At 57.5% G+C, this 12845-nt stretch overlaps 1 protein-coding gene across 1 annotated transcript in view; it reads left to right on the top strand.

Annotated features, from left to right (window-relative positions):
• Positions 1 to 384: 384 nt before the first annotated feature.
• The window catches only part of PCGF3 (polycomb group ring finger 3), a 63883-nt gene continuing 51422 nt past the window's right edge, over positions 385 to 12845 (top strand). Inside the window, exon 1 of the mRNA XM_050790746.1 lies at positions 385 to 571. The gene's annotated coding sequence lies outside the window, so the exon portion shown is untranslated. The remainder of the gene's footprint in view (positions 572 to 12845) is intronic.

Genomic DNA, 12845 nt, shown 5'->3' with positions numbered 1-12845 from the left:
TGACCCTAACCCCGACCCCTAACCCTGCCGGGAGGGCGCTCAGTCCCGGCTCCCAGAAAGGACAGCAGCACCCGGACCGGACGGCACCCCCGGAGGGACCCAGACTTGAGGACTCTGCTGCTCCAGCGCCCCAGCTCACGATCTTCCAGGACCAGGCGGGTCCCTCAGCGCAGCGCGGCCCTGTCGCTCTCCTGACCACGCCCCTCGTGGCCCCGCCCTATTCCCCGCCCCTGCCCCTCGCGCCCGGCCGGTCCCTTGCCCGAGTCCAGGCCCGACGCGCCTGCGCCTCTGACCACGCCCCTCCCGGCCCCTATCCCCGCCCTTATCACTCGGCCCCGCCCACGCCGCTTGCGGCGGGGTGGGAGCCCAGCCGCACACCGCGCATGCTCCAAGCGCGGCGCCCCCGACGCGGCGTTCGGCTCGGCTCGGGCATTTCCGCCTCTTTGTTTTAAACTCCGGACGGGCTTTTTTCTCCTCCTCTTGGGGGGGACCCAGAGGGAGCGGCGCCCCCTCCCCCCCTCCGGCGCGGACCCCGCGTGCGCCTTGCTCGCCCGCAGCCCCGAGACCGCAGGTCAGTGAGTCCGCCCCGCCTGGCCTGGGCCCGCGGCGCCCGCTCCTCAGGCTGCGGCCTCGGCCCGTGTCCGGCCCGGAAGGCTCCGAACCCCGGGCCCGCGCTCCAGCGTCCCCGTCGGCCTGGCCCGGGAAGCCCTTGGCAGGCCCCGGAGAGGGCTGGAGCCCGGGAGGGCCGGCACCCCAGCCCAGGAAGGACTCCGGGAGGTCGAAGACCCCAGCTCAGGCAGGACCCCGGGAGGGCCGGGACTCCAGCCTAGGCAGGATCCCGGGAGGGCCAAGACCCCAGCCCAGGCAGGACCCCGGGAGGGCTGGGACTCCAGCCCAGGCAGGACCCCGGGAGGTCGAAGACCCCAGCCCAGGCAGGAACCCGGGAGGTCCAAGACCCCAGCCCAGGCAGGACTCCGGGAGGTCGAAGATTCCAGCCCAGGCAGGGCGCAGGGAGGGCAAGACCCCAGCCCAGGCAGGACCCCGGGAGGGCCAAGACCCCAGCCCAGGCAGGGCGCAGGGAGGGCAAGACCCCAGCCCAGGCAGGACCCCGGGAGGGCCAAGACCCCAGCACAGGCAGGACGCAGGGAGGGCCAAGACCCCAGCCCAGGCAGGACCCCGGGAGGGCCAAGACCCCAGCCCAGGCAGGACCCCGGGAAGGCTGGGTCCTCAGACCAGGCAGGACCTGAAGAGAGTTGGGCTCTGGGACTGCCAGGACCCCCAGAGTGCCAGGACACCATGACAGGTCATCCAGGAGGGTCTGACCCTGGGACAGGTCACCGAGAAGGGCTGGGACCCCAAGATGGGTCACCAAGGAGGGTCGGACCTGGCCACCTGGCGGGGCCCAGGGAGGGCTAGGACCCTGGGAAGAATCACGGAGAAGGGCCAGATCTAGGGACCAGGCAGAACCCAAAGAATGCCGGGACCCCAGAATAGGTTCCCCAGGAAGGTCCTGCCTTAATGTGGGTCACAGATGAGGGCCAGGACCCCATGACCATGACTCAGGAGGACCTGACCCTGGAGCAGTCCTGTGAGTCCTGTGAGCACTGCTCGGACCCTGAGACCACCCCATCTCCTCTGGGGGGCTGGGACCCTAAGACAGCCCTATCTCCCCCGGAGGCTCAGACCCTGAGACCACCCCATCTCCTCCGGAGGCTCAGACTCTGAGACAGCCCTGTCTTCCCCGGAGGCTCAGACCCTGAGACAGCCCTGTCGCCCCCGGAGGCTCAGACCCTGAGACCACCCCATCTCCTCAGGAGGCTCAGACCCTGAGACAGCCCTGTCTTCCCCTGGGAGCCAGGACCCTGAGACCACCCCATCTCCCCCGGAGGCTCGGACCCTGAGACAGCCCTGTCTTCCCCTGGGAGCCAGGACCCTGAGACCACCCCATCTCCCCCGGAGGCTCGGACCCTGAGACAGCCCTGTCTTCCCCTGGGAGCCAGGACCCTGAGACCACCCCATCTCCCCCGGAGGCTCGGACCCTGAGACAGCCCTGTCTCCCCCGGAGGCTCGGACCCTGAGACAGCCCTGTCTTCCCCTGGGAGTCAGGACCCTGAGACTGGACAGAGACAAGGGCTCCTGACATGGACAGGCTCCTAGATGACCAGGACCTCAAATGGGGTCACTTAGGGTCAGGACACTGGTGTGGACAGGGAAGAAGGCTAGGCTCTCAAGGAGGACCTGATGAGAGCTGGAACTTCCAGACAGGTCCTCAGAGGGTGGGCACTCCTGAACAAGTCACTGAGGAGCATGTAGACCCCAAGACTAGACTGTAAGGAGTACTGGGACCCTGGAGGGGGGTTCCTGCAGTGTCCTGAATCTGCCCAGCCCCCTCAGCTGGACGCACCTGCTGTGAAGGTCAGGCATCTGGTATCCTGGTACCCGAGGCCCTTTCCATAAGACGCTGGGCCAGCCCCACAGCCCCTGCACACAAACTGCCTAGGTGGTTCCTGGGGCAGGTATGAGCCAGGGGTTTCAGGGTTCCAGGAGCTCCCAGCCTATGGGCTCCATGCCTCAGGGTGGCACTGTGCTCTCCCCTCTCAGCCCCTTGTCCAGGGCTGCTGTCCTGTCCTTGCCTTGGCCATGGTCCGTGTCCAACACCTTCAACCCCTCCTGCCCCTCTCCCCATCTTCAAGGTCACGTGAGTGCCCCGCTTCCTCAGTATAGAGGCGTTTCCTGTGTCCGGGAGACTCGGAGGAGGGGTGGGGTCTGAGCTGGGATGTGGAATCCTGGGCATATTTTGGGGACAATTGGTCCAAGTCAGGAAAGCTGGAGCAGGCAAGGCTGTTTCCCACTCCCTCTCCAGTAAGGGAAGGAATTAAAGGATCCTGGTGGTGGTGGTAGGGGGGGTGGTTTATTTCTCTGAAACCTTTGAATCAGCGTTTCATCGAGAACTTGTGGGTGTTTTCCTTTAATTTGGAAGTGGTAATGAAAAAGTGGGGTGCAGTTTTTATACTGCATGAGGTATTCAGAAGCGAGCGATCTATGCTGTCCTTTGACTAGGGAAGGGTTGTCTAGTGAGATCTTGTCAAGGGCGTTTCAAGAAGGTGGTCATCCCAGGAACCCCGCTCCCAGAGGGCGCCGTGTGGCTGCTGGGTGTGCCGCACGTTTTCCGAAGGAGTGAATGATGCATGAACGAGTGAATGAAAGGCAGGGTCGCTCTTCAGGCACATCCCCTCAGATTAGGCGTGCGGGCTTGCCTGGAAGTTGGGCAATAAGATGAGGTGTAACCCTAAAACTCTGAGCTATCTGGACTCCCAAGAGAGACACTGTGAATTAGATGGTTCGGGATTTCATCTCTGCTACAGCTTCACTTCCTGGTGACTTAGGAGAAGACCGTGTTAGGGTTTCAGCTTAACATTTCGGGGTACTCAGTGTCAGCCACATTGTGTCCCCACATGGTCAGCCTGGGCCTAGAAGCTTTTACTCGCCCAGTGTAACCGCCAGGGACCTTTTTACTCAACATTTCCTTCCGATTTGCTCTTTTGACATATCCTTTACTGTTTTTTAAACTTCATTTGCTTTGTGAAATTGTGGAGAGGCTTGTGAAGCTGAGTGTTCAGGTTTGTTTGGGTCTGTGCTGTCTGGTTCCCAGGTTTTTAGAGGTGTGGCTGTGCTGAGTGGCTGTATTATTTATATATTGCTGTGCGGCAGATTACCCCAGAACCCATGACTTAAACCAACAGTCCAATAGTATCTTACTGTTTCTGTGGGTCGGGACTGCAGGCAGGCTCTGGCTCAGGGACCTCCCATCTGGGGTTGTGTCTCTGAAGGCTGGACTGGGGAGGGTCCGCATCCAGGCTGTGTCATGTGACTGTGGGCTGGAGACCTCGGTTCCTTTCTCTACATGGCAGCTCTGAGGGAGCCCATGCCAAGTCAGAGAGGGACAGGAAGGACGTCCCAGTCTTTGTGGAGTGACATTCTACCACTTTTGCCAAATTCTCTTTGCCAGGAGTCATTAGGCCCCTACACATTTGAGGGGAGGGGACTCCAAAACAGTGAGCATACGATGGGCAGATGGGGTCACTGGAACACCTTAAAGCCTGCACAGCGCGGCAGTGCTGTGAGCCTGGCACCTGTCAGGGCACCGGCGAGACTTCCTGTAAGTAAGTCAGCGATTGCATGTGGAGTCACGCATTAAGACGAGGATGTGACCATTCAGCTGTCTCTTTAATTGGTGCGGGTTTCTCCAGTGTCACCGTCATGACTGAGATATTTGTGATATGTAAAGGAAGATAAATTACAGATAGAAAAGATTCTTAGGAATTAACTTGTAATTTGGAATACCAGTAGCAAGCCATAAGACCCCCACAAATTAAATTGCAGGGTGTGTGTCACTGATGTCAAATTCTTTCCGACAGCTTCAGGTGCAATGATTGTACTTGTTCCCAGAGTCCCCTCATTTTCTTTATGCTAGTGATTTTGCTCCAGAAATTATCAACCGACTTCTGTTAAGTTTTCCTAAACCATTTTAAATATGTGGGGGAAATGTTTTTACTGGTTACGGTAGACCTTGTGCACGCGGTTATTTGTGACTTCATAAAAATGCCGTGGGAGACGTGAGACCCTGACCATGTTGGACATTTGACCTGTGTGAGGACTTAACTCCAGGGTCGAGGCACTACTGCGAGCCAGAGCCTCTGCTCCCAGCAGCCACCCCCGCTCCACAGGGAGCCGGACCCCATGCCTCCCTCAGGTTCTGGGCTGGAGCGAGGGCCGGGAAGGGGACCTGTCCTGGACTCTGGAGACCTCAGGTGCCCCCTCCCACCACGCTGCCCTCTCTAGATCATCAGCGGCTGTGACAAAATCGAGGAGCTGCAGGGTACGGCAGGGGCCCTTTGCCACGGGCTAGAATTGTTTACTTGGGTTTTTTGATTTGGATTATAAAGTGAGCCTTGTTTTGATGTATACTGTTACTCTTTATTAAATGGCAGGATTTATTTTGTTTGCAGCCTTATTTGGTTTATGGTTAGAATTGAAGTTGAAAATGTAATTTTTCTACATAATTAGCCAAGCGTGTGTAATTTTTCTGCAAAAATTAGCTGGGCATGGTGGCAGGTACCTGTAATCCCAGCTACTCGGGAGGCTGAGGCAGAAGAATCGTTTGAACCCGCGAGGCGGAGGTTGCAGTGATCTGAGATCGCACCACTGCACTCCAGACTGGGCGACAGAGTGAGACTCTGTCTCAAAAAAATAAAAAATAAAATAAAAAAAAGAAAATGTAATTTTTCTTTTACCATTGAAATATAGTGAGGTTTAGGAACAGTTTCCTATTGTTTATCTATTTTTTATTATGATATTTGCTGTTAATATTGTAAAAATATGGTACAATTCATTGTGCTTCAAAAATTGAAATTATTTTTAATTTCATACATTAATAGTTTATCATTGAATTTTAAAAATGTGAGGCCTTAAGAAAAACAAAACAGAGCTACTTTCCTGATCTGCCGTGTTTCTCCCGACAAGAACTGAATTATGTAAACGCCAAAATGACAAAGAACAATAGTGAATGTTGCCTAGGTGCATTTTTGTAGAATTATCCACTAAATTAAGCAAAACTGCCATTGATAGGAACTGATACTCTCTAGAAAATATAGCCCTTCAACCTATTATTGTAATTGACTTGCTTTTTTTTAAGATAAACTCTAATATTTTTGTTTGTTTTTGTTTTTTTGTTTGTTTGTTTGAGTTGGAGTTTAGCTCTCGTAACCCAGGCTGGAGTGCAGTGGCGCGATCTCGGCTCACTGCCACCTGTGCCTCCCAGGTTCAAGTGATTCTCCTGCCTCAGCTCCCTAAGTAGCTGGGTTTACAAGTGCCTGCCACCACGCCCTGCTAATTTTTTGTAATTTTAGTAGAGACGGGGTTTCACCATGTTGGCCAGGCTGGTCTTGAACTCCTAACCTCAGGTGATCCACCCATCTCAGCCTCCCAAAGTGCTGGGGTTACAGATGTGAGCCATCGCACCCGGCCAATAAACTCTAATATTTAGGTACATTTAGAGAGTGGATTTGTTGGCTTGGGGTTTTTTTTTTTTTTTTTTTTTTTTTTTTGCAAATTCAGTGATATTTGCTGGGCTTTGCTACATTAACAGCAAATTCCAGATGTTTAATAAGAAATAGATGCAAAGAGAGGAAGTCTGTCCACAGACCTCCTTTGAAACTCCCTGTAATCCATGGGTCCTGTTGGCCTGGTGGGTCTTATGGGGGCTGTGGGCCTCGTGGAAGCTGTGGACCTCATGGGGGCTATACGGCCTTGTTGGGGGCCTGTGGGCCTGGTGGGGGCTGTGTGGCCTCTGTGGGCCATGTGGGGGCTGTGTGGGCTCATGGGGGTTATGGCCTGGTGGGGGCTCATGGGTCCTTTGTGGCCTGGTGGGGGCTGTGGGCCTGTGTGGGCTCATGAGGGCTGCGTGCCTCATGGGGGCTATGGGCCTGGTGGGTCCTTTGTGGCCTCATGGGTCCTGTGTGGCCTGGTGGGGGCTGTGTGCCTCCTTGGGGCTGTGGCCTTGTGGGTCCTATGTGCCTTGTGGGTCCTGTGTGACTTTGTGGGGGCTGTGGCCTCCTGGGGGCTGTAGCCTTGTGGCTCCTGTGTCCCTTGTGGGTCCTGTGTGGCCTGGTGGGGGCTGTGGCCGTGTGGGTCCTGTGTGCCTCATGGGTCCTGTGTGGCCTAGTGGGGGCTGTGGCCTTGTGGGTCATATGTGGCCTTGTTGGTCCTATGTGGCCTGGCAGGGGCTGTGTGCCTCCTGGGGGCTGTGGCCTTGTGGGTCCTATGTGCCTTGTGGGTCCTGTGTGCTTCGTGGGTCCTGTGGGGACCTGTGGTGGGGGCTGTGTGGCCTTGTGGGGACTGTGGCCTCATGGGGGCTGTAGCCTTGTGGGTCCTGTGTGGCCTGATGGGGGCTGTGGCCTCGTGGGGGCTGTGGCTTTGTGGGTTCTGTGTGACCTTGTGGGTCCTGTGTGGCCTCGTGGGGGCTGTGGCCTCGTGGCTGCATCTCCTGTCTGGGTCCTGTGAGCTGTTACATTTCCAGGTTCTTGATCAGGCCTGGCCCGTATTAGATGCTCAATAAATAGTAACCAGAAGCTGATCCTTGTGGCTACTGTGTGGAGCTCCTGTGTGGAGCTGTTCTGAGGCGTGTTAACTTGTTGGATTCCTGATGCCGCCCAGGAATCAGACCATAAAAACTGTGCTTGTTTCTCAGCATGAGCCTGGCATGGCAGAGGGCGCACAGGGCAGGCATGGTTGGAATGTAGGGGCAATGAGGGCTCACCTTAAAACTTTTTAAATGTTAAGTGATTTTAATTTACTTTTTCACCCAAATTTTTACGAAGAAAAAAATCGCAATAGAGAACAATGGAGAAAATTATACAGTGAGTACTTGCTGTGGTCCAAATGTCTGTGTCCCCCAGAATCCATGGGGGACCCTAACCCCCAAGGTGGTGGTGTCGGGCGTGGGGCCCTCGGGAGGCTCTGCCCTGATGACCAGGGCCCTTTCTGTCATTGAGGACATGAGAGAAGGCGCTGCCTGTGAGGACTCCGACCCCACCAGCCCCCAAATCTGCCAGTGTCTTGATTCTGGACTCCCAGCCTGCAGAACTGAGAAGTGAGTTCTGTGGTTTGTCAGCTGCTCAGTGTCAGGTGCTTTGGTCACTGAACACACCGGGACGGCACCCTCTACCGCCGTTCGGCCACGTTTGCTTCCGCGCCTTCTCTCAGTACATCCTGGACCCACCTGTGAGTGGCTCTGGACAGGAGCCTTGCTGGGAAGGTGAGAGTCCCAGCTGAGAGCAAGAACCAGGGGAGGCCCCCACACCGCTGTGATCCTGGGATGGGGAGACCCCCACACCGCTGTGATCCTGGGACGGGGAGGCCCCCACACCGCTGTGATCCTGGGATGGGGAGACCCCCACATCGCTGCAGCCCCACTGTGACTTCGGGACGGGGAGGCCCCCACACCACTGCGGCCCCACTGTGACCCCGGGATGGGGAGGCCCCCACACTGCTGTGACCCCGGGATGGGGAGGCCCCCACACCGCTGTGATCCTGGGACGGGGAGGCCCCCACACTGCTGTGACCCCGGGATGGGGAGGCCCCCACACCGCTGTGATCCTGGGATGGGGAGGCCCCCACACCGCTGTGACCCCGGGACGGGGAGGCCCCCACACCACTGTGATCCTGGGATGGGGAGGCCCCCACACCGCTGTGACCCCGGGACGGGGGTGCCTACTTCACGGCGTTAGCTGATTTCCAGGCTGCCTTACCTCTCCCCAGCTGAGAATGTCTCCGTGTCTTCCAGAACCAGAGTCAGCCAGGGCCTGGCCTTGCCCTGGCCCTGCTGACTGTGCCAGGTGAGACCCCCTGGCGCTGTGGTCTTGTCTCCCTGTCCGTGGACCGGGCTCGCGTCCTTCCCACCCCACTGCCTTCTGCCAGGCTGGCGGAGACATGGCTCCTGATGTCCTCTTCAGTCTCAGCTGGAGAAAGCTGCTCTGGAGGGACTCTTGTCATTAGGCCAGGCACACCTGGGCACTCCCGATTTTGAGGTAGCTTATTTGGGACCTTAGTTACAGCTTCAAGAGTCCCTTTACAGCAGTCCGTGGGTCAGTATGTGAGAAACAGGACAAGGTCTGTGTACACCAGAGGCCCAGAATCTTGGTGCCATTTCCGAATTCTGCCTCCCACAGTCTGGCCTCTGGTCACCCCAAATTTATATCCCTCCCACATGCACACTGCACTCACCCCTTACGAGGTTCCCAGGATCCCATCAAGGGTGGCATCAGCTCAGAGTCCCGAGGGCACCCCCAGGGGATCTGCTCAGCTGCTTCCAGCCCTACAGTGACGGGGTCCCACTGCCTCCGGGCCTGTTTTTACTTTATCCTGCTTCTGTGCAGATTGAGCAAGAGAACTGGGCGTCGGTGCTGGGACGCTGTAGACCCTGCGGGTGAGAACTGGGCTTCGGTGCTGGGCTAATGTAGACCCTGAGGGTGAGAACTGGGCGTTGGTGCCGGGACGCTGTAGACTTTGAGGGTGAGAACTGGGCGTCGGTGCCGGGACGCTGTAGACCTTGAGGGTGAGAACTGGGCGTCGGTGCCGGGACGCTGTAGACTTTGAGGGTGAGAACTGGGCGTCGGTGCCGGGACGCTGTAGACCTTGAGGGTGAGAACTGGGCGTCGGTGCCGGGACGCTGTAGACCCTGAGGGTGAGAACTGGGCGTCGGTGCCGGGACGCTGTAGACCCTGAGGGTGAGAACTGGGCGTCGGTGCCGGGACGCTGTAGACCCTGAGGGTGAGAACTGGGCGTCGGTGCCGGGACGCTGTAGACTTTGAGGGTGAGAACTGGGCGTCGGTGCCGGGACGCTGTAGGCTTTGAGGGTGAGAACTGGGCGTCGGTGCTGGGACGCTGTAGGCTTTGAGGGTGAGAACTGGGCGTTGGTGCCGGGACTCTGTAGACTTTGAGGGTGAGAACTGGGCGTCGGTGCCGGGACGCTGTAGACTTTGAGGGTGAGAACTGGGCGTCGGTGCCGGGACGCTGTAGGCTTTGAGGGTGAGAACTGGGCGTCGGTGCCGGGACGCTGTAGACTTTGAGGGTGAGAACTGGGCGTCGGTGCCGGGACGCTGTAGGCTTTGAGGGTGAGAACTGGGCGTCGGTGCCGGGACGCTATAGGCTTTGAGGGTGAGAACTGGGCGTCGGTGCCGGGACGCTGTAGACTTTGAGGGTGAGAACTGGGTGTCGGTGCCGGGACGCTGTAGACCCTGAGGGTGAGAACTGGGCATCGGTGCTGGGACGCTGTAGACTTTGAGGGTGAGAACTGGGCGTCGGTGCCGGGACGCTGTAGACTTTGAGGGTGAGAACTGGGCGTCAGTGCTGGGGCACTGTAGACACCATTAATTGCGTTCTGACCTTGCCTCTCTTTTCCTGGTGTTGTCTGGCTTTACCATCTCCAGCTCTACCTCCTGAGGGTCACGTCATAGCCCCCAGCCCCCCTTGGCCTCTGTTCGTGTTCTCCTGTCTGAGGGCCGTGTTCTCCAGCCACCTCCTGGTGGTCCCTCGGGCCCCTGTTGTTGCCTCTGTCTCTGACCCTCTTGCCTCTGTCTGGGGTTGCCCGCTGCCTTCGCAGCCTCGCCCTCCTGGGCTGGGTCTCCCGCCTTGGTCTGTCCCTCTTCTTGCCGTAGGTGTGTTTTTCCAGAGTCATCACTCCCTGGCCACTGTTGTGCCAGTCCCAGCTCGAGCCTGATCGCAGTCGGCAGTGGCTGAGCCGGACTGGTGCCAGCGCTGCCAACACCGCCCGGCGCAGAAAAGGTGTTCGGCAGGCATTTTCTGGGTGAACATTGAAGCTCAACCTTCCTGAGACCTCTGGAAACACCTTTGCTTCCTCTCATCCTGAGCAGTCGAGTGGCTGGGCAGGGAATTCTGTGTGGAAGGTCATTTTCTTCAGAGTGAAGAATGGTGTCTTCGGCTTGTAGAATTCAGTGTTGCCGTTGTGGAGCCGGACACGGAACCCCAGTCCTTTGTGGGGCTTCTGCCCCAGGGAGCTGCGGGGCCCCTCCGTGCCCTGAGACCCCACAGTCGGGGGGCGGCGCTGTGTGGCGCTCTGTGGCCCTTCATTCCGGCGGGCAGTGCTGGTGAGGGATTGTTTCAGCTTCTGAGGTGAAGGCCTGCCGTGGGCCCGGAGAATGACGGAGAATGATACAATGTCTGTGTGCTCGTTGCCCTGCTGAGGACATAAAATTAAGGTATAATTCAAAGCTCCTTCTCTCACGTTTCTCTCTTCTTTCTACAAAACCTATTAATGAGATGTTGGAACTTTTCGCTCACATGTCCTGTGTTTTTCTAGTGTTTGGGAAGATTTTCTCAACTTGATCATCCAGTCCTTCTCCTGAATTTTAATATTGCCAGGCACATGGCTGACACAGGGAGATGGGCAGGGAACAAAATAAGTCAGTAAATTATAAGGTTGGAGCCCTGCTGCGTGGGCACATGTGTGTGTGGATGTGTGTGCATGCATGTGTGTGCGTGCATGTGGGGGTGTGTGCGTGCGTGTGGGGGTGTGTGCATGCATCTTTGGGTGTGTGCATGTGTGTGCGTGCGTGTTGGGGTGTGCCTGCGTGTTGGGGTGTGCATGCATGCATGGGTGTGTGTGCGTGGGCTTGCGTGTGTGTGCTTACCTTTTTTTTTTTTTTTTTTGAGACAGAGTCTTGCTTTGTCACTCAGGCTGGAGTGCAGTGATGCAGTCTCGGCTCACTGCAACCTCCACCTCCCGGGTTCAAGTGATTCTCCTGCCTCAGCCTCTTGAGTAGCTGGGACTACAGGCGCCTGCCACCATGCCCAGCTAATTTTTGTATTTTTAGTAGAGATGGGGTTTCACCATATTGGCCAAGTGGCTCTCTAACTCCTGACCTCGTGATCTGCCTGCCTTGGCCTCCCAAAGTGCTGGGATTACAGGTGTGAGCCACTGTGTCTGGCCGTGTGCGCTTACAAGGTGGTCTCTGCAGCGTCACTGAGATGACATTGAGAAGAGGCTTGATAAGGTGCAGGAGGGCGTGTTCTGGGCACAGGGCACCATGAGCAGGAGGGCCGAGAATGTCCTGCGGTAAGTGAGGAGTCCACGCGGCGGGGGCAGAGGCAGGTGTGGGCTGATGGCAGGGCCAGGGCCTGACCTCGATGGCCCTGAGGAGCCTCTGCGTCCACTCGGGCTTGTGTGTTCGGGGACCCTGTGGGTACTGCGTTGAGGTCAGTGAGGCCTGGTATGGCAGAGGTGAGGGTGCTGTGTGGGTGCTGGGTGTCCTTCAAGGCACAGCAGATTGGTTTCTAGTGGGGCCCAGTGTGAGGGAGGCGCAGGTGGCTCAGAGGTGCTGGGACTCCCCGGGGTACAAGGCTGTCAGAGGAGGTCAGGGCAGAAAGGTCCCAGGGGATGTGCCGGCCGCCCACTGACGTGCAGCCTTCAGACGTCTGGATGGGAGTTCAAGGCAGCGTTGGGCTGGAGGTGCCTGGAGAGGAAACGTGGAGTCGGGGGGTCTGTGGGACAGTCCCAGGGGCGGCACTGGCGGCCAGGCTGCTGAAGCGCCCCCCAGCTCCCTGGTGTAACCTGCCTGGGCCTCCTGGAGGGCTGCAGGCCTGCGGGGCCTGTGTTGAAGGGGGATGTCACTGGGCTGCACTCTGAGGCTGGTAGTGACTCTTCTCTGGGTCCCACCTTAGTGAATGTACCTCAGGTCTTTGTACAAACTCAAATATTTGTATAAACACTTAATTTAAGAAATGAGAGCTGGCGCTCGCCTGTAATCCCACCTACTGAGAAATGTCAGCCCAGCAGCGAGGCCTGTCTGGTCTCAGCCCTGTCCGTGTGAGCTCCATGCTGTGTGCGTGGTCCCCACAGCACCATGGTCCATGGAGATGGGGTCAGCTGGCTCTGGCTGGGGGTTGGGGGCCCGGCTGCTCTAATGCAGGCAGGACCCTGAGTGGGGCTAGGAGGCAAGGACCGGGTGGGGGGGCTCGATGTCACAGGCGTGGGCAGGAACCCATGGCCCTCTGAGAGCTTCGTGGCCACGGTAGGGGCTGGGCCATGGGGGAAGCGACTTTATTGCCTGGGGTCAGTTCCTGGCAGGGATTCTTACTGTCTTTCTAGACACGGAACTCTTTTGAGAATTAAATTCAAAGCACTGTCATGTTATATCATTGTTTTTCATTTTCTTTTTTTTTTGGAGATATAGAGTCTTGCTCTGTCGCCCAGGCTGGAGTGCAATGGCACGATCTCAGCTCAGTGCAACCTCTGCTATACAGATTCAAGCAATTCTCCTGCCTCA

The sequence above is a fragment of the Macaca thibetana genome, chromosome 5 (assembly GCF_024542745.1).
Source record: "Macaca thibetana thibetana isolate TM-01 chromosome 5, ASM2454274v1, whole genome shotgun sequence".
NCBI lineage: Eukaryota > Metazoa > Chordata > Mammalia > Primates > Cercopithecidae > Macaca > Macaca thibetana.
Note: the sequence above shows the minus strand (reverse complement) of the source record. Positions and strands in the feature narration are given on the sequence as shown.